This window comes from Lepidochelys olivacea (genome assembly GCF_965140295.1).
Source record: "Lepidochelys olivacea isolate rLepOli2 genome assembly, chromosome: 7".
NCBI classification, from domain to species: Eukaryota; Metazoa; Chordata; order Testudines; family Cheloniidae; genus Lepidochelys; species Lepidochelys olivacea.
The window spans coordinates 61,437,117-61,458,280 of NC_140417.1; the positions used below are offsets into that span (position 1 = coordinate 61,437,117).

Below are 21,164 nucleotides of genomic sequence, written 5' to 3' on the forward strand. Positions count from 1 at the left end.
ATGAGAATTTTCATGAAAACTGTTTGCTTTCCTTGAAATGTTTCTGATTATTTGTTGGAAAACAGGTTTTTCTGGTTGAGAGTGGGTATTGGCTGAAAATTGTTGGTTTTCATTATTTTAAAACGAAAAAAAGTTTTCTGCTAAAAAAAATTGAAGACAAAAGGATTTGATAGTTTTTGTCAATTTTGGTCAGGAAAAAAATTTCTGAGGAGCTCTACTGCTCAGAATAGTGTTACTGAATGATATATTTGCTCTGTAATAGACAAAACGATGAAATTATGCAGTGAAGGTCTTTCAAATGGGCTGTTTCAGTCCAAAAAACTTATAATTCCTTTTATTACCAAAATCAAAACCAGAAATCGTAAATAAACATGAGGTTTTTAATCTAAATAAGAGTTCAGTGTTGAAGTTAAACCAAAAAAACCAGTTCATTTATTATATATTTCCACACTTTCACTGGAAATAAGCCATTTAGTATACTTTACAAACCCTAACATTTGCTTGGCTGACAAGATGCATTAAAAATGATAAATGTTGTTAGTTACCTCCTTCATTTTAGGAATGAGGCCTATTTTTTGCTAGCTGGGAACATCAGCTTAAAAAATCTTTAAGCTAACGTTAAGGCACTGATTCAGTTTCAACAAGGTATATAAAGATTTGCCTAAGAGCTTGTCTACACAGGGAAATGGATTGTTTGGAAGAACTATACCAGTATAACTATAGTGCTATGGCTACGCTGGTATAATTCCCATGGGGACACTATCTGAGAATAAAATTGACTTTTTCTAGTATAATTACTGCTTCTTATACCAGAATCAGGTTGCCTTTATCCTCAAAGTGTCCATATGGGGAGTTATAGCAGCATAGCTATAGCTGTATAATCATAATTATACTGCTGTAGTTCTGCTGGTCAATTGCTAGTGTAGACAAGCCCCAACTTTCAGCAAATGAGAAGACTCATGGGCCTCAATGGGGCTACGTGCTTAAATGAAGGCTCAGGCTTTAGTACCTTGCTGACATTGGTGAGGCCTCATCTGGAGTACTGTGTCCAGTTTTGGGCCCCACACTACAAGAAGGATGTGGATAAATTGGAGAGAGTCCAGTGAAGAGCAACAAAAATGATTAGGAGTCTGGAACACATGACTTATGAGGAGAGACTGAGGGAACTGGGATTGTTTAGTCTGTAGAAGAGAAGAATCAGGGGGGATTTGATAGCTGCTTTCAACTACCTGAGAGGTGGTTCCAGAGAGGATGGTTCTAGACTATTCTCAGTGGTAGAAGAGGACAGGACAAGGAGTAATGGTCTCATGTTGCAGTGGGGCAGGTATAGGTTGGATATTAGGAAAAACTTTTTCACTAGGACGGTGGTGAAACACTGGAATGCGTTACCTAGGGAGGTGGTAGAATCTCCTTCCTTAGAAGTTTTTAAGGTCAGGCTTGACAAAGCCCTGGCTGGGATGATTTAATTGGGGATTGGTCCTGCTTTGAGCAGGGAGTTGGACTAGATGACCTCCTGAGGTCCCTTCCAACCCTGATATTCTATGATTCTATGAATCAAGGCCTAAAGAAATATAAGGCCATATTGCCCCCAGCTCTTACACAGGTGCCTGGGTATAGGGGGTACCTTCCTGAGCACAATCCCTCGCTGAGTTCCCCCTGGGATGAGGGTGCTTGGGCCCCAAGACAGGCCAGTGCTAGAATGACACAATTTGGCCATAGTCCGTAGCTTCCTGAATTTCTCTCTCTATCTCCCCTCCCACCCCCAACACACACACACACCCCTGATGTGGTGTAATGCACATGTTTACAGTCAGCATGAGTTTGGGACGGCTGCATTACTCATAGGAGGCAAAGCAACAAGTGAAATATACCTGTCATCCTACACAAGTACTGATAACAGTTGATATTGCACCACATATGGCCTATATTATAGAACGTTATTCTAAGAATGTTTGAGAGAGTTTTAAAACATTTTAAGGGGACTATTTCTTGTATCCCTCTGCCTGCGAAGCCATGTGCCTCAGTTTTCATGAGGCCAACTGTACAACGCTCAGAGAAAAGGAAAAAAATCAAGCTAAAAATATAATAAAAATAATAAAAAAAACTATTCAAATGATCTAAAATAACTTTCCTATAGCTAAAAATTCAATTTCTTGTTTCTGATGTCATCAAAGTGCAGTTGATTTCAGTGAAAGTTGCTGGGTACTGAGAAATTTTAAAAACAATCAGACCACTTATTTAGGTGCTTAAACATGAGATTTTTAGACACCTGTTTTTGCAAATATCAATTCTGCCACAACTTGAACCTGTGGTTTCCACCAGGCTGCTGTGGGTATTTCAAATCGATGATCGCATCACTAAGCCACCACCCCTCCAATGGATGCTGCACCGTGAGGGTTCTGGCATTGCCTCTTTAAAGAAAATAGATGTATTGAAACATACTTTGCATCTTAGATAATTGACAGATTACACAGATTCAATCACTAGTCAGAACATGGACTCAGCACATCATTAGAAAGACATTTTGCTTGCAGCTGACATAGTTTTGGAACCTGATTCTGAGAAGGCTTTGCTGGTACAATAAAAGATCAAAGCAAGCAGAGCTAGTTAGATTGGCCCAGATCCACAAATCAACAGAAGTTAGAAGCCTACGTACCTTTGTGGATCTGGGCCTTTGTATGTGCCAGTCCTGTGCATATCTGGGTTTTATTTTCATTAACAAGTAGCCTGAGCTCAGTTCTTAAAAGGGAGAAACAAGGGCTGACCTAGGAAAACTCAGCCAGATAAAAGTTTTAATGTATTTTTGCTCTTCCTGTAAGAGGAAGGCAAGTTAAATATTGCTCTTGCAAGAGCAATGCCTTCATGTTGTGCTGTAGCACTTGGCATGATTAATTTATCCTAGCACTCTAGCTACCAAAAAGGCTTTTCCAATTCTGAGCTGATAAGTAGTTAACCATCTTCATTACCAAGAAATTAAATAAATAGCATTTCTATTCAGAGTTTCTTCCAGTAAGTTATTTTGGTGCATCCTGGTCCAACAGTGTTACTTCCTCTTATTGGTTCTATTCTTGATATCAGAAGCAGGGCTATTGTGATCGCAGCTAGAATTGTTTATTTAGACAGTAGATAAACATAGCACAGGATGAAGTATAGGACCTTAAGTTTCCTATTCACACCAAATATTGGTCACCATGGACACATTTTGAAGATCACAAATTATTAAGTCAGTGGAGTTGCAAGGGTGTAGTCAAAGATAGAACTTGGTCCCCTATTTGTAAGTTATAAAACAATAAATCTGATATAAAGGAGGAAAGATATGGCTAATATACAAAAAAGCTTCTAAATTACACTAGATAAAATCAAACCATTTAAATAGAGATTTAATGCATTAAAAAGGGTACTACCATGCACAGGTAGTTAAACACTCTAACATATTTCTATAATACACCGAATAATTTATTTTCATTGTAAACAATAATTACTGTTATGGACTTTTAAAAATACCAATATGAACACAAAATCTGATAACAGTATGGCACAGACAGACTGAATGAAGTTGCACCAGGAAGGCTTTAGTTTCAAATTTTCAAACTTGCTGCCAGTTAGAGAGGTAGCACGGTCTACGGCAATGTTTCTCAGACTACGGGGAACAACCTGGAAGTGGGTTGCACACCAGTCCTGATTGGCTGGTGGTTAGAACTGTTTGGAAAAATTATGAAACATTTAACAGTTAAAAAAAATTTTTTTTCTGTACATTTCCCCCCATTTTTACCCCCATGATGCAAAAGTTTGTTGGAGTGGGTAGACTGTACAACAGTTTTTTTTGGTATTTTGTGGATTGTGGACCAAAAAAGGTAGCGTCTTCTATCGAGAGGAATGAGATCAGGGTTAGGACATAGTCAGGAGTTTCTGGGTTCTAAGCCCAGATGTTACTCTAGCTTGCTGTGTGGCCTGGGGAAAGTCACCTCATGGCTCTGCCTCCATCTCTGCAGCTGTAAAACAGGAATAATAATACTTACCATGCCCAACACACAGGGATATTCACGATCTTACTTGTTTACTGTCTGTACAGCACTTCGAACATATAAAGTGCTAAGTATTATTAATAATGGAAAGTAATATTCATGGAAAACTTTAACAGTGAATTTCTAATCTTTTGTCCATTTTTTTTATTGTAAATCTTTTATAACTTGAAGGACAAATGGGAATAAGCTGTAAAATGAAAGGCCAAGTGGTGCCTTCTAGACTTCCAGTTTGGATGTCTCACTCTCACAGGCAATACATGCCATGAGCTCAGTGTCTCAGCTGGTGAGCTCCCAATCCCCAGCACAATGCTGGGGAATGAATGAACAGGTAAGGGAACTCCTCATTACAATACAGTGACACTCAGCACTCTCGTCTCTACCAGTGATCTTCCACCTAACTCCACAAAATAGTCCACCTAAAATAGCAGTCCATCTAATTAAATAAAAGATTGTCATTATTAACATTTTCAGGCTTAAGTCACATGGAATGTCACAGGCCTCAAGTGCAGCAGAAGGAAGCAAGAGGCAAATCTGAAAGGTTAACTCTCTTCTCAATCTCACCTTCAGCAAGGGAGGAATATTGGGCTGAGTGAAGTTGCCACCTCACTGGTCTCTGCCCCAGGGATGAGATTTGGAAAGCCAATCCGCTTCTTTGGTGAGGGGAAGCAGGCAGGGGAGTGCCATGGGGCAACTGAGTCAGAGGAGACCACATGCTTGCATGTCTATTCCAGCAGAGTGAGAAATCAGCTAGCCCCCTTGGGTCTTTGTGGGCCCAGAGAATGCTCTTGAAGGAAAGGATGGGCAGCATGCATGATGGGCTGGGTACCTCAAAGGGGTGAGGCTGTGAATTATTTGGGAAAACTTGTTAATGTTTATCGATTTATACCAGATGCTATTCCGTAAGCAGCGAGCTCAGTGTTTTGGGAGCCCCAACCACAATTAAAAAGGTCCATTAGCCAGTGTAACAACCGACTTCACTTCATGATAGGTTAATCCCCCCCCAAAAAAGCTCCTAGCAAATAATAAAACTTTCCCTCCCCAAAACACAACGGGCTTTGGAGTGGGGCCAGCAGGTTAAAGAGCTCTAGGATCTAGCAGACTATTATGAGAGTTGTGGAGTTGTAAGGCAGTCACAGAGAACACTCTGCTAACAGCTCTCTCACACGTATATCAAGAGGCTTTAGGTCAGCTGACTGCACCTTGGGCAGAACAAGGGTGTCTCCCGGGGCAGAGTTCATGTGTCTCAAGGAGCATCGTGAATAGGGGGGTAGCTACATGAGAGAGCTCAGCACCGCATCCAATTGTCTACAGGATGGGGAACTGGGAGAAGGTCAACTAGTCATTGGCATCCTTCCCTTAAAACTCACTGAGAACAGGGCCTGCTCATAACTATCTGGAGTACATGTATCTAGAGCAAATATGACTAATTCATAGTTACCTTTATCCTCAGGCACCTGCCCTAAGTCAGCTGCTTTACTCACACCTTGCATTGCCTCTCCTCAGTGACTGATTCAGTGGATAATAAGACAACTTCCGGTCTGCCAAGTCTCCTCAGTTTGGCATTTAACGATCAATGGCATGAACTATCTCCAAGACTATCATGTTATTTGTCTTCCATGTACCTCAGTAAACAAAGAACAGAAGAGTCAGGTAGGGCTTGACTCACTCAGGATAACAACAGAGGTGCCGTGTGAAATGATTAGCATAAAGTACTGATGTACAAAGTACATTTCTGGGACCAGCTCCTCACCTCTGTTTCAGCCCCTTTATGCTGGGGCAACTGAGCAGGTGAGTAAGTTACATTGTTTCAGTCTCCAGCAGATGTACCAAAATCACCACCTTGCTGACACTCATTTACACCCTTGGTGGTGGTATCAGAAGATAGGTCAGGGAGTGTATAGGCAAAACATATTTTGAACTTACACAGTTTATGTAAGGACCAAGTATAACCAACTTTATACCTATTTTACAGGTAGGGAAGTTGAAGCACAAAGACTGAATTATAGTTGCCTCTAGAGATGATCTCACCAAATCAAGCCTTAGGTGCATTGCAAAGACAGCGACATGCAAGCATTCATTGTTGCTCCCTGTGCTGTGCCTGTTCTGGTGATTTTAAAAAGTATTTTAACTCACACAAATGTCTTAAAGCTGCACTAATGGAATATTGTGGTTTGGAGACAATACACAAAGCATGCTCACCATTGCCTCAAGTTTGCCCCTCCGTGTGTACTATAGACCACATGGAGCACTCTCGGCAGGGTCTGGGAACGGAGAGCTACAGAAGTAGCTGACTTCCCCTTTGCAGAAAAACAAAAAACAGGGAGGATCTGAGTATGGAGGGCCCTTCTGTATATGGATCATGTGTAACTGAGGCCATAGGTCTATTTATTAAATCCCTCTTCCTGTTCCCACTGTGCTAGCTGTGCCGAGTCTGAAAGCAGAACCCTTCCAACCCTCACTGAAAAGATTTGCCCGCGCATAAAGCCCGGTATGGTACAGCACTGGTTTGCCATAACATTTGTGCCTAAAATTTCAGGTTTGGGGTGGGACAAATGTAGAGACTTTTCTCCCTGTCTAGGTTAACAAGTAGGGCATAGACCACCAGTGGCACCTTGGCCTCTCCCTGTGGCACATCCTGAGGACTGAAATGCTGTGGTCTAACAAAAGTCTTTGTGCTTAATATTATAGTGGCATCTGGGTTAAAATTAATGGCCTATGATATACAGGAGGTCAGACTAGATGATCTAATGGTCCCTTCTGGCCTTCACCTCTATGAAACTAAGTATATGAGCCACCAGTGATTCAGTATAAGACAGCATGGGTTATGTGAGCACTTCACAAAGTGGCCTGTTTTCCTATTACTGCATTGACTTTATAACTGTGCAGCTCATGAGCTGCCATAGTTTTTGTTGTTAAACCCTGTTTCCTGAAATGGATCACTAAACAGAGCAATATCTGGGTATGTATTGGATTGAAAATTGGCAGACAGTCTCCACCTGGGAGGACAACTGCACCAAATATTTAAAAAACAAATCAATACGGGTACTGCTTTTTAATTCAAAGAATTTTTCAATTGGCTTTAGCTGCCATTTTACATTACTCTAATAAAAAGGATTCTGACCTGCAATTTGGGATGTGTGACTGGTCTTGAGGAGAAAACTTCCTGCAGTTGAGCTAGATGCAGTATAATGAAAATAAAAATAGCAATAAATTATTTATGCTCTGTGATCATGACCATATTAAACTATGGGCTAAATCCTACAGTCCTTACTGAGTCGTCAAGGGTCTGGCTCATTGAAATCCACAGGAGTCTTTTCACTGAGTTTAAAGGGCTTTATATCAGACCTTATAGGCAGAGCTCTCATTGACTTCAGTGGGAGTTTTGACTGAGGCAGGAGTGCAATATTTTGTGCTCTCTCTGAATGGGAATCACTTGACCCATTACTAAAGTGCAGTCACCATTCTGATGGAAAGTAGCAGCAAGTTAATAGTGTACTTCTGCATAATGTAGGGCAGGAAGTAAGGGAAAACAGTACACTAAAGTGAAGAAATGTAATTCAGGCAAGCGGAATTTTACTATTCAGGCTAAGTTATCATAAACACTTCATGTCCATTAAAACAAAGCGATTCCATTGACTATGCCAGTTCCAAGAAAACTATTTAACTCACATTATTTACTGGCTAGTATACATCTCCAGAAATCTTATTTCCACTGTTTAGACTGTTCACCATAACAAGATTCTCTTGCAGAATTTCAGAGTGGAGCAGAATCATGGGATTTATAAAGGTGAGGGTACTTTCAGGTCTGTAGAACTTTTTGAAAAGGTAGGTAGAGAGGGCACCTTTGACAAAACCCCAGACATGCACCTCTTGCTGTAATTAAACTTACTGCAGTATTTCCAATCCTACACACAAGGCAGATAATGCAAACAGCGCAGAGGAGCGTCTGGTGACTCCAGTTTCTGCTGAACGGGAGAAAGCTTGTAAGATCCCTCATAAGAGACATAAGGCCCAATTCCTATTTACACCACTCCAGCAACCACTCCAAGGCCATTTTAAGGCATAGGACTGTAGGTTCAAACCTAGGGTCCCAGCTGCTAGAGACATTTCATGAATCTGAGCTTTCAGTTAGAGGAGGAAAGTAGCATATTGCTCTCATGCTTAAGAAAAGCTTGAAAATGACAGCTGAGGATGCAGTGACACTTACCTTCATCTGCATACAAGCTGAATCAATTGCTTTGGGGGTGTGAACTGCCCAGGCACCTCAATGAGGTGTTACCACTAAGACCCACTGCTTTGGGGGACCCTGCCAATACCACCCCAATGAAGAACACTGTGGAAGGATAAGGAGAGTGCAGTGTAGCTGGCCCGCCCACCTAAGGGATGTAAGAAATGGGGGACTCCCCCCTTCCCCCGCTGCCTATAAGGGAGTAGAGCTTTTGCTGTTGCTCCTGCAAAGACTGGGCAGCCCAGGCAGCTGTCCCTGCCTCTCTGGGAAGAGAAGGAGGCACCATGCCAATGCCCAAGGGAGTGGGCAGGGCTATAGGTGGAGCGATATCATGGTGCACCTAGGGTCCCAGATTGCCCCTTTGCAGTGGTAGAGTAAAGGGTGGTGTAAAGGGGCAATAATGTAAATATAAACCAGGCCCTTAGTACCCAACCTTCAGCCTGCTCATTCCCTATTCTACTAAACTACAACAGCTAAAACATTTAAAGTCAGCTGGGACAGAATCAAAATGTGGCTCAACTTGTCAGGCCACAGCAGGCACAAACTCACTTCTGTTAACATTGAATATGCCTTTATTAATAGGAAAATCAGCTATTAATTATTTGTATTCTCATAGTGCCTAGGAGCCCCACTCATGGACCGAGACCCTACTGTGCTGGGTGAAAAGACGGTCCCCACCCCAAAGGCTACAAATGGCTCAGATTGTAGTAATCATTCACTGTTCTCTTCCTGCAATCTCTGTGCATGGTCCTAGTGAATAAACATTGCTACATGTCTGAGTTCTCCAACAATAAAAACCTGTGTCTGATCCGTTTTGCCTTCACCCTGCAGGTCCAAGGAGAGGGTAGAGTGAGCCTGCCCTTTGAACAGCCCTTGCTCTGAAAGGTGTGGCTGCCATGGCTGTTCATTCATTCTCTGAGGTTCTCAAATGGCCAGGTACAGGAATGGATGAAAAGCCTTATTCATGAACCAGGCCCAGCTATGCCACAGGCAGGTAGGGACAACACCTTTTGTTTGCTCAGGGATTTTTCACCCAGTGCCCTGCAAGGAGTCACTCTGAAGCTGAAAGGGATTTCAGCCATCTAATGACTTCAGCACTGCTCCATGTGAGTAATGGCTTGGCCATGCAAACTACACTGCACATCCCCACAAACTAGAGGGGAAAACCAGAAAGTCACAGGTTATCAGAAGGATCCTTTTGCTGTGACTCTAAACCCATTTTCAGTTCCTCTGCTCAGAACACCTCACTGACAGCACTCGCTCAGAACCATTCCCCCTCCACTCGCAAAGTTTGTCAGGAGAGCGGGGTGTTTACTACCTGGGAACTAGGTTTGCCAATTTTGGACAGACATATTCCTGGAGGTTTTATCACATGACATGATCTTTAATTAAAGATTAATCTTTACATTCCAGAAGATTCCAGGACAATCCTGGAGGGTTGGCAACCCTACTGGGAACCAACAGACCCTACCTCCTGGCTGGATTCACCATTACCTCCTATAGTCATTTACATTAGTTCGAAGTGGGTATAAAACATAGCCATGCTGATTTAGGAGCCTTTTACTTTTCTCTGCACGATTTAATTATTTACACCAGTGCAAAGTGAAGCAGGCTTAAAATGCCTGCAGCTGAGTTGTATTGGCTCCTAGTAACTAAATAAGCATGGTTAGAAAGTTTGATACCCAAAAATTAACCTAAGAACAACTGGCTGGGGAAAGACATAAACATGCAAAGGTAAAGAAGTTTAAAGAAAATCTGCTTCGTGGACACCGCTTCTGTCACCAATGGCAATCCCTTTTAGCTCACCTTAAGTCCAGCCATTAACATTTGATGCCTTCTGCAAATGGATCAAAATATGCACAAGTGATGTATATCAGTCTAATAATAAGATACAAGTTAACCTTTGGTCATGTTGCTTTGCACATGTCAGAACATGGGCAGCAGCACTGTGCATACACAGGAGTCTGGATAACTGGGAGGGGAAAGCCCGGGTAGAGGAGATGAGGGCATCCGTGTGGATTCCAGCAGGTGTGGAATTGTGGCATACTCCAGCACTGTTACTGAGGCGCTGCTGAGATATTGCAGCTGGGGTTTGGTGCTAACTACCTGAATTGCAGGGATGAATGAGAAGGAAATTCAGAACAGGTTGGTATTGCTGACAAAGTATACAGATAGAACCAAGACATACTGCTGATTTCTTTAGTGTTGCATGTTCTCACACTAGTAGCTGGTTGCTGGTTACACCCAATGCTGATGCTGAAGAACTATTGACAGTAATTGTGACTGACTAAATAGTTTTTCCAGGGAGACTGGCCTTATTTGTTTAAAGGTCTCTTTAGCACCCTCTAACACAGATTTCTGCTCTGGAGAGCTCCACTCAGGATCTTATTTTTCAGTCATCGCTTCCTTCTCCCCTGCTCTACTTGACTCAGTGGCCCAGCCCTTCCTCTGACTTCCTCTTCCTGGCTGAGCTTCTGTCAGAGTCCCCTCCCTTCCTTCATGATTGAGTGGGGAATTTTATTTTGGGGGAGAGGGGAAGGCAAGGGGATGGACTGGTAACTACCAAACACCTTCCACATGTCACACAGCAGAGTCTGAACCTTTTAAATCTTGACAATGGTCTTTTGGAGCCAGATGCTGTCACCTTTCTTCATGCTGAATAATAACCCCACTCCTCACATAGTCCTTTTCATTTCAGTGGGACCACTCAAGGAGTAAGGTGGTACACTCACTGATAGGAAGGATGGCAGAATGGGGCTTTTATTGAATAGTCAAGGAAAAGGAAGACAACCACTGTGAGGACTATTGTACTTAGGCTGATAGCAGAGACCATAGAGGGCTCTTCATGCAAGGATATCCATCTACAGGTATTTGAAGGTCTTTAAATGTCAAAGAGTAAGGGAGTCCGAAAGGCTGGAACTAGGAATAATGAACTTTTAGGCTAGTTGGCACACACTGAAGTCTATGAGAGAGGGAGGATAGTCTGATGGTTAAAGCACCAGACTGGGATGTAGAATATCAGGATTCAGTTCCTAGCTCTGTTACTGACTTCCGGTGCGACCTTTGGCAAGTCACTGAACACCTCATTTCTCCATCTAAAATGGGGATAATCCTTCTCCTTTGGGCTGTCTTCCCTATTCACATTATAAGCTCTTTGAGGAAGGATCTCCCACTACGTGTACAGCATCTAGCACAAGCCTCCGAGAAGCGGGGGCCTCTAGGGGCTACTGGAATATAAATAATTATTATTTGTGGGACTATTTTTAAACACTTTTGCAGGTTGCATTTTTTCAAATAAAGAACATTGCTTTCCTTACAACATAAATACTTCCGCATGCACGTGCTGTAACTCCAAAAGCAACAATTGTGTAGGGAAGGTGGATTTTTACTTTTATAAAGGTGTGGAGTTTTTTTTTAAAGGTTTATATTACCTTTAAGATATGGATACTGTTGGAGATTTTGTGAGATACATAGCTTATAACAACATCCATAGGCCTAGATGTGCAATGGGATCTGCTCATACAGACCATGTTCTTTTCCACCCCTACAGAAAATGTCTACTCTTTAGCAAAAAACCAAATGCCAAAATCACTTGATTTGGAAATGGTGCTGCAGTGCCTGATGGGAATTGTATAGTCTGGATGCCTCATGCTCTCTCACTCCTCTGGAGGCCAGGTTCCTTCACTTGGCTACATCTCCCCTGATGCACTACAGTCTCCAATCTTGCCTGTGCGTTTAACATTTATGCATGTGCGTAACTTTAATGGGAGTTTTCACACGCTTAAAATTAAGCATGTGTGTAATTATTTCCAGGAATAACTAGCAGTACTCAAACACAAAACCCCACTAACTCCCACTACAGACAGCTTTATGTTTCACCTAGCCACCTAAAAAAATAGTAAATTTCACAACTCCAGAAATAAAACCAGTTAAAACCCAAAACATTAATTATGGCAGTTAATCAAATGGTCTAAAAATAGTCCTATTACTATCAAACCCAAACCATTCACATGTAGCTAGACATGATAATTTTAATAATGCTAATAGTTAGCAAAGAACAAACTTTAGAAAGGTTTCAGAGTAGCAGCTGTGTTAGTCTGTATCCACAAAAAGAAAAGGAGTACTTGTGGCACCTTAGAGACTAACAAATTTATTTGAGCATAAGCTTTCGTGAGCTACAGCTCACTTCATCGGATGCATTTAGTTGAATATACAGTGGGGAGATTTATATACATAGAGAACATGAAACAATGGGTGTTACCATACACACTGTAAGGAGAAAAGGAGTACTTGTGGCACCTTAGAGACTAACCAATTTATTTGAGCATGAGCTTTCGTGAGCTACAGCTCACTTCATCGGATGAAGCTCACGATGTAGCTCACAAAAGCTCATGCTCAAATAAATTGGTTAGTCTCTAAGGTGCCACAAGTACTCCTTTTCTTTTTGCGAATACAGACGAACACGGCTGTTACTCTGAAACTGTAAGGAGAGTAATCACTTAAGATGAGCTATTACCAGCAGGAGAGCGGGGGCTGGGGAGAAGAAAACCTTTTGTAGTGATAATCAAGGTGGACCATTTCCTGCAGTTGACAAGAACGTCTCAGGAATGGTGGGGGTGGGGGATAAACATGGGGAAATAGTTTTACTTTGTGTAATGACCCATCCACTCCCAGTCTCTATTCAAGCCTAAGTTAATTGTATCCAGTTTGCAAATTAATTCCAATTCAGCAGTCTCTCACTGGAGTCTGTTTTTGAAGTTTTTTGTTGAAGTATTGCCACTTTTAGGTCTGTAATCGAGTGACCAGAGAGATTGAAGTGTTCTCCGACTGGTTTTTGAATGTTATAATTCTTGACGTCTGATTTCTGTCCATTTATTCTTTTACGTAGAGACTGTCCAGTTTGACCAATGTACATGGCAGAGGGGCATTGCTGGCACATGATGGCATATATCACATTGGTAGATGTGCAGGTGAACGAGCCTCTGATAGTGTGGCTGATGTGATTAGGCCCTATGATGGTGTCCCCTGAATAGATATGTGGACACAGTTGGCAACGGGCTTTGTTGCAAGGATTGATTCCTGGGTTAGTGGTTCTGTTGTGTGGTTGCTGGTGAGTATTTGCTTCAGCCCCCAACTAAAACCTCTCCAATGCATCATCAAGGATCTACAACCTATCCTGAAGGACATCCCATCACTCTCACAGATCTTGGGAGACGGGCCAGTCCTTGCTTACAGACAGCCCCCCAACCTGAAACCTAATTCTGTCAAGAATTATAACATTCAAAAACCAGTCGGAGAACACTTCAATCTCTCTGGTCACTCAATTACAGACCTAAAAGTGGTAATTCTTCAACAAAAAACTTCAAAAACAGACTCCAACGAGAGACTGCTGAATTGGAATTAATTTGCAAACTGGATACAATTAACTTAGGCTTGAATAGAGACTGGGAGTGGATGGGTCATTACACAAAGTAAAACTATTTCCCCATGTTTATCCCCCACCCCCACCCCCCACTGTTCCTCAGACGTTCTTGTCAACTGCGGGAAATGGCCCACCTTGATTATCACAACAAAAGGTTTTCTTCCCTACAGCCCCCGCTCTTCAGCTGGTAATAGCTCATCTTAAGTGATCACTCTCCTTACAGTGTGTATGGTAACACCCATTGTTTCATGTTCTCTATGTATATAAATCTCCCCACTCTATTTTCCACTGAATGCATCTGATGAAGTGAGCTGTAGCTCACGAACGCTTATGCTCAAATAAATTTGTTAGTCTCTAAGGTGCCACGAGTACTCCTTTTCTTTTTGTGAAACTTTAGAAAGAATCCCATAAAAGTATTCAAAAGCTAAACCAAATAAATTTCAATTTAAAACTCATAATGGAAATGAAAGCCATCAAAATACCCTAAAGTTTTCTACAAATCCTTTAAATCATGAAAAATCATGACAATTTTCATTTATAAAAAACAAACAACACAAAACCACACCATCGGTGAGGATTTGGGATTTGATCCTAGGATTTTTTGCAGGAGCATTTGGCATAGTTTTGTAAAGTTGGATGCCAACATCTGCTATTTCTAACTTATATTTTTGATTAGAGGTATTATTGGCAAAATACATATAATTTTTACATTTTGGGAATTATTTATTTCCAAAGGGAGAACTGAGGAAGCATCTCTACTTAACCTAGACAAAAACACCACAAAACATTGTGTAGGGAACAATTCTGCACTGGCTAAAGGATGAACAAGGTGATTTAGCAGGCATTTTCCACATCTGATTTGCACATTGCACTCCTCAGTGACACTGGTTAGAACAGAGGAAGTCACAATGGCTGAGGAGGTAGTGTATAGTCTTGTACTACTCAAGTTTGTTTGATCAGTTACAACACTTTATAGAGCATGAAGCAAGGTCATCCCAGGAGAGAGCTTTCCTGTGTGATTCTGTTTTAGCACTCAGAACTTGGATTATAAATATCTGTTCCAGACTAGAGAGAGGAAACTTCACTTCACTCTAGCCCTGTCTACATTACAAAATAGAGCTGTTGCAGAAAATGGTTGCAGCTGAACCAGCATTGATCACTATTTAGCTGTCAGTGGAGACAAAGACAATTTATGTTCAGAGCAGTTTCAATGAAATTGCTATTGTATTGACAGGAGCCAATACAAATACTTTCTGGGGTACGTCAGCTGGAATATGCACAGCATGGGCTAGATGAAATGTTGCTGACCAGGTCCTCTTGTACGTACTTACAGCTCAACCAAGGCCAGATCCAAGTCCAAGCAGTTTATTTACCAATTCTTTTTTAACGGTCAGCTTGCTGACTCCTGTAAAGAATTCTCATAGGTTGGTAAGGCACTGTTTTTTTCTTTACTGAAGCCATGCTGGTTAATTCCTATCATACCGTGCGCATCCAAGTGTTTTATTGTTTTTGCTAATTTACTTAGTGCTGACGAAAGGTTCAGTAGTATAATTTACTAGGTCACAAGGACAGTTAGCTTAGGAGGGGGGGGTTCTCTTTAAATTCTGGAGATCAACAGCCAAGCCAGTTGGTGCCAGCTGTGAGCAAGCAGTATGGTCCGAGTTTCTCATGCATTGGAGTCAGATATAATTGTACAATGTGGTACAGAGACCCCAGGTGGAACTTTCTAACAAGTACCTTTGTTTCTTGTGGGCTGCTTAAGATATGCACAGTACAAGGCAAATTCATCCCTGGATTCTGTCCATGAATTTGTCCCTATGACTTACATGAAGTTTATCTAGGTCCCACACATGCAACTTCAGAACCAGTGACATTACAGTACAGCTTTTCTATCCAAGGTAGCAGTTCATCTAGTGTAAGTGACCTCCCGGGGCAGAGTAGGAATCAGAGTAGGACTCAGAATGGGATGGTGCATCTAGAAGGGATATGGCGAGCAGCCACGGCACCACCTACTTCATGTCCACCTTCACGGGAGAAGCAAGAGCAGTTTTCAGGGTCAAGTGAAGTAGGTAGCTCCTTGCATGCCCTTGCTCCCCTGCATACACGTATGCAGGTAAGTTCATGTTGGAGCCTCTAGTAATATCAAATCAGGTCTCTAAACACCACAAGCAATTTATGGGCCTAACTGTGCAAACACTTGCTAGCAGGCACCGTGTTTACTCCTGTGAAGTCTCATTGAAATCAATGAAACTATTAATGGGTGTAAGTTCTACTCCTGATACGAAGTCTTTGCAGAACCAGGCTTTATAATACTTAACAACAATACTCCGCTCTCTCATGACATCTTCCATCCAAGGCTCCCAAAGTACTTTATAAAGCTATGCATGAAAAACATGGGAGACAGCTATAATTTTTATCAATATTATGTGTATCTCTATTTGCTTGATGATTGTAGGGAGGCCTGCTGTATGGAGGGCTAAAGGTTAACTCAGTACTAGCTGGCTTGTAGCCCAGACAGGAAGCCAGACAGTGACTTCAACTCAACTGCTGGTACTCAGATGGACAATGCAGAGGTTAATTCCTTTGAAGATTACCTCCTCCTGGGCCTCTCAAGCAGGAAAAGTGAAACAAAGCACTTGGGAGGGGTTAAAAGCCTCAGCCCAGGGGCTAAGAGGGAGACAAAGAGAGGCAATGACTGCCATGGAGACACTGTCCCTCCACACCCAGACATTAGGGGTTGGGGGAAGTTACACATGCCTAAAGCTGGTAGGTAGGACAAGATGCATGTAGGCCTTTTGTTATTTTCACACTTTTCTTCTCTGTTCTGTCCCTGTGAGTAAATAGGTAATGCTTTGTTCTGAAGAGGCTGGTCTGAGTTACTGCATTTAACTACTGGTCACAAGCCTCTATGGCAGATACCAAAACCAGCTGGACCTGCTAAGGAAACATGGAAGGCAAACTGGTCTGCAGTAACCTGGAGACTCCGTTTAAAAGCGGGGTGAATCATGGGATTCCACCCCAAGAGAAGCTGAGGTGCTGGGCTTGGCACTTAAAGAGGTGCCCGTGAAGAGACAAAGAGGGTCAAAGGTGTAGCTTACCCTGAACTGTGACACTAATTCTCACAGTATACCTGGAAGGAAAGTAGTCTCCTGTGTGCTGGAATGTGGTATCCATTCTGCATCAGCAACAGGTTTTAGAAGGGGAAAGAGAAGAATAACTTTCCCAGTAAAGCCATCAGGGGAAAAGAAGGCAGAAAATAATTTTATTAAGATAATGTTGAAGTAAAAAGAAAATGGTACAGAGTTTAAGCATAGAAGTTTCTGGTTATCAGGGAATAAGGTACAGATTATCAAGGGGTGCAAAATCCCGTTTAGGAATGGGTGGCGTAAGGAATACATAATCTGCAATCTCCCCGATTAGGGGTAAAAGTTTAACCGGTCAAAGTACAGACATTGAGATATGGGGGTATGTTGTCCATATAATGGCTATGTTCAGGTGTGGAGTATAATGAATGGATATGATGATGGGGATGAATCTACCCTCATTTGGTGGGATTTAATGTTCAGTGAGTTTATGGTTCCAGTTCATATGGTCCAGTGGAAAAAGTCTCTCAGTCCCTTTCCCATAGTTGATGCACGATGTCGTACTGGCTCACATCTCCTGGTACTGTCGGTGGCCGGTGATGTGTTCGATGTAGATGTCCCTGGACCATCGGATGGTGTCCAAGACCATGAGGCACCACATGAGCCGTGCGTAGCATCGACCAATCCCACAGGTCTGCAGCACACGCTCGTTGCAGGGGTCCCAAGCGCCCAGGGCTCCGACGATCAGGGCATCCATCTGCACCTCATAGCCCTTTGCTCTCAGGGTGTCGGCCACGGGGGGCGTATTTTTCCAGCTTATGAGCTCGGGCTTCGCGGAAGGCCAGGGTCCTGTTCTCGAAGGAGACCGTGATGTCGACGAGGATGATCTTTTTCAACCACAATAGACTCCCCAAGGGGAGGTGCACCGTTCCTGGAGGTACTGCAATACCAGGTCAATGCGTGGAGTGGATGGAGCAAGCTCCTATTCCATCTCTCTGTTCCAAAAATCCATTTAATATATAGTCCTCAGATAGAGGACGTAATCTACTCCAAGCTGGAATCTGGCCAGAATGTTGTGGCCAATATCTCTGCTGTCATCAGTAGTGTTGATGAATCTGCCAGTGATCACATGTGGACAGGACCTCAGTTTTACATCTTACCCCCCCTAAAACCATGCTGGGGCGTTGGTTCAGCACTGACTCAGAGGGCAGAGTGCCATCTACTGAATCACCAACACCACTTCCTGTAGGACTTTGGGGTTTTGGATGTGGTATTTCCAAGTACTGATTAGATTTGTGGCTGTTTAGCTAAGGATATCACAGAAAGGATATGGGTGCAAGACATATAGGTTTTCCATAGGTACAGAAGAAATATTTGAAATGAAATATCCTGTCGTATTACACAAAAAATTTGAAGTGCATTATGCAAATATATACTGTTTCTCTGTTAGGTGCTGTTCATGTCTTACAGCAAGGAAAACTCAGTCATTTCAAATACAGGAAAGAAGGCAACATTATCTGTCCTTTGTGGCCTGTGCCTCCTCCAAGACACTTTAAGGAATGCACTTCTAAGAGAGGCAAAGAGTCCTGATGGCATCTTATAGACTAACAGACGTATTGGAGCATAAGCTTTCGTGGGGGAATACCCACTTCGTCGGATGCATAGCATAAGCTTTCGTGGGTGCATGTATGCATCCGACTAAGTGGGTATTCACCCACGAAAGCTTATGCTCCAATACATCTGTTAGTCTATAAGGTGCCACAGGACTCTTTGCCACTTTTACAGATCCAGACTAACACGGCTACCTCTCTGATACTTCTAAGAGAGTAGTCATCTTACTTAACAGCTAGGCATGGTTATCTCATATTACAAAAAGATTAGCCAAACTTTTCTGGGAGAGTTATACTTTTATCTGTAACTTTGGTTGAAGAAATCTTCTTTTTAAATAACTCCTAGATACACGTGCGCACACACCCATGCCCCGGCTCAAATGTATCTGGTTACTGATGCTGATAAATGTATTTGTCCCTTGATATGAAAAATGAAAGATCACAGCCTCTGGCTCCCTGCATGGTAGGTGGCTGGCTCTAAATGGTTAAACAGCACATTTTCACTGAGGTGGTGCTGGCATGCCAGCACAAACAGCCACAGTTGTACAGGATATATAACTTGTTCCTGCAACCCTGCCAAGTCCAGGCAACCTCCCCTGGAATTTGACTGCTCTTTTATAATTCCTGTGAAGAAAATTTTGCTCATATAAATGTTTGCAAAAAAGCAGCTGGAAAGGATTAGGAACATGTTTGAAATAAAGTTATAAGTTAGGAATGTTTGAGATCCTTACGTATGAATTTTTGACTGTTTACCCAACTCTAGCTGTTCCTCCTTTGCTGGCTTTTTAAAATCAATTTAACTGTCTCCATAAGAGATCCTGGTGAAGAATCCAAAACTTCCCCAAACAATCTTCTCTAACTAGTGCTTACTAATTTTTGTGTCCCTAAGCAAGGTCAAGGATTGAAACAGCTGGAGACTGAGCTAATCCAATTTATAACCAAGGCTCCTCACAAATGGAGCTGTGGGATGCCTGGGAGGTCTTACATCAGCCAGCTCATGGCCAGACAAGAAGGCCCAATCCAACCATGACAGTGCATTAAAATTTCCACATTGCAGTTAATGGGAGTTTCTGGTGCACAAGCACTGGAGCATCAGTGATGCTGGAATAACCCTATTAATGAGTTTCTCCAGACAGTGACTGTACTGTGCGTGTGCTCCCTGAACACTCCGTAAACGGAGACTCAAGCCTAAGATGAGCCAAAAAAGCAGGTTGTATGTAAGCCACTTAGAAGCTGTGCCAGGCTTGTCTCAGCCAGAAGCTGCTTTTGCAGAGTGAGAAGTGCTGCTACCTATGATGCAAGCGGTGCGCTGAGGATGTCAGCCATTAGGGAGGTCAATGGGGCATCTTCTATGGCCACTACAATAAAATATTTTAGCCTACAGGAATCCTAAGGACCCAGTATGCATCAAAAGAGTCCACTGCTAGAGAACACAGATTCCACTAAGCAGGATGGTAGTAATACAGTAAAACAATACTCAGTCAGAGTGCACCACTGCATTCAAGAATTCAGTGCACACTGACTATGGATAAGATCCATTATTACTACAATCCCATGTCGGATTGTAAAAACAAAAGCTTTGCCTTGCTAGACCTCACATCCTCAGCACCACTAAAAAGCCTGTGAGAGCATTTGGGACAGACCTCCAAGATGGGGAACGGCAGATAGCTGGGGCTATATCCCAATAAGCTCACATTCCATGGCCAAGAGACTCTGTCATGTTGTAGAAAGATAGGATGATGATGCCTTTCAGCAGCATTTGTAGCACGAGAGCCTGGGAATTTATTGACCTTTGAGTAAACTTTTCCCAGCCATTCGAAACACTTAATGCTTCCAAAGATGTTCTTCCTTATAAGGATTGAATATCAGTCTCCTTTTCTTTGGTCTTTACTCCTTCTCCTGGATTTATATTTCTTTTCTGCTCTTTTAGGAAGCTTTTGTTTCTTCTCAGCTGCCCTACGTGCCCTGACAAGTGTTGATCCTTCAGCGTATTCCCAGAAATATTCCTCTTTGTGAAGAATTGGGAAATGTGGATCAACTCTGTGGAAGACTCTTTTAGTGAGAATGTCTGTAGCATCTTTGCCAAAAGAGTCTAATAAAGGTGGCTTAATTTTTTTATTTTCCTTAATAGAGCAATCTTGCCATCGGCCCCAGAAATGATGGGATTGTTGTCTGCAACATCCTTGTTATCTCCAACCCATATCTCACAGCATCATTCCTGAAAATTTACATATCATACCAACAGGTGTTTACAAACTTCCTGGCAAGCTGCAATTCTTAACTAAACTACAGCTTCTGGACTACATTTGGCTCTAATGGGGTTGTTCGCAATTGCACAAGAGCTGAATTTGGCCTGCTAATGACATTGGAAGTGTACCATCTGGAAACACCTACTTGTAGAGTCACGCATCACCCTGTTTCAAAGCTTCTAATAAATTCTGGAAATGTTCCACAGCCTTTATTAAAAACCTGAATATGATGTATGGTTCCTCCTTTACCTTTCAACTAGGGCTGTCAAGAGATTAAAAATATTAATCATGATGTTAAACAATAATAGAATATCATTTATTTAAATATTTTTGGATGTTTTCTGCATTTTCAAATATATTGATTTCAATTACAACACAGAATACAAAGTGTACAGTGCTCACTTTATATTTATTTTTAATCAGAGGTGAAAGTAACCCAGTACGTTCCGGTACGGCATACTGGCAAGAGCCGGTGTGCTGGACCGGACCGGCTTTCCCAGGCGGTGATTTAAAGGGCCTGGGGCGCCCGGCAGTGGCTGGAGCCCCA

The 21,164-nt window shown here is 42.3% G+C and overlaps 1 long non-coding RNA gene across 3 annotated transcripts in view; it reads right to left on the reverse strand.

The window, feature by feature from the left end:
• LOC311523171 overlaps positions 1–21,164 on the reverse strand; it is a 97,615-nt gene that overhangs the window by 29,328 nt on the left and 47,123 nt on the right. The window lies entirely within an intron of this gene.